The 892-nt window shown below is 54.1% G+C and overlaps 1 pseudogene; it reads left to right on the forward strand.

Annotated features, from left to right (window-relative positions):
- The first annotated feature begins 723 nt into the window (after window positions 1-723).
- Window positions 724-843, forward strand: LOC111734465 (annotated as a pseudogene).
- The last annotated feature ends 49 nt before the right edge of the window (window positions 844-892 follow it).

An 892-nucleotide genomic window follows, 5' to 3' on the forward strand; every position in this document is an offset into this window, starting at 1 on the left:
GCCCCTGTGGACCTGGCGTCACCTCTCCCAGGACTCTGGATGGTTCTGGGATGAACGTCAGGGGAGATGTGCGCCTTGCGAGGGGGACCGATGTTCCTCGCAGGAGTTCCAGAGCCTGGGGACCGATGTTTTCTGGAAAGAGGGTGAGGCTCACAGGCAAGCACGACCCAGGAAGAACAAAGCCTGAGGGCTGCACGCATCGGGAACACAGCCAGGGGCGGGACCTGAGTCTGCCACATGGATTCCACCCCGCCTTGCCCCGCGGCCCACCCTCGTCCATTTGGGCCACTGACACCAGAAACCACTGCACAGGCCGGAGGCGGACGGCTCTCCTGTCTCGTTTTGAACCCCAGAACGTATGCCTGGCACAAGGCAGCACAGCTTACAGCTTCGCCACCTAAAACACTCCTTCATGATAAAAGCACATTTTAATATTGAAATGGCATTGCCCCTCCCCGCAGAAGACACACGGCGATAGCGACAGCTGTTTTCTGAGGACCGGTGCAAATGCCACTGGCAGGTATGCACCAACCTGGAAGGGATGCTTATTCTCGTCCCTTGGCTGCTGGCATTTTATAAATGAAACCTCCATACTAGCGACACTGTTAATTAAACCTTGTCTCATTAACTCCTGATTCTTAGAGAGCTCTCGCGGTTTTCAAAGAGTGGCCCTCAGGCCAACAGCATCGGCTTAACCTGGGAACATGTTAAAAATGCAAATCCGTCTATAACCATGCCACCCTGAACAAGCCTGATCCCGTCTGATCTTGGAAGCTAAGCAAGGTCGGGCCTGGTTAAGTACTTGGATGGGAGACCACCTAGGAAGACCAGGTGCCGTAGGCGCGAAAAATAAAAAATAAGGGATTGTAAGCTGACCAGGTCCTTGCAACCT

Source organism: Pteropus vampyrus, unplaced genomic scaffold (assembly GCF_000151845.1).
Source record: "Pteropus vampyrus isolate Shadow unplaced genomic scaffold, Pvam_2.0 Scaffold1336, whole genome shotgun sequence".
Classification (NCBI taxonomy): domain Eukaryota; kingdom Metazoa; phylum Chordata; class Mammalia; order Chiroptera; family Pteropodidae; genus Pteropus; species Pteropus vampyrus.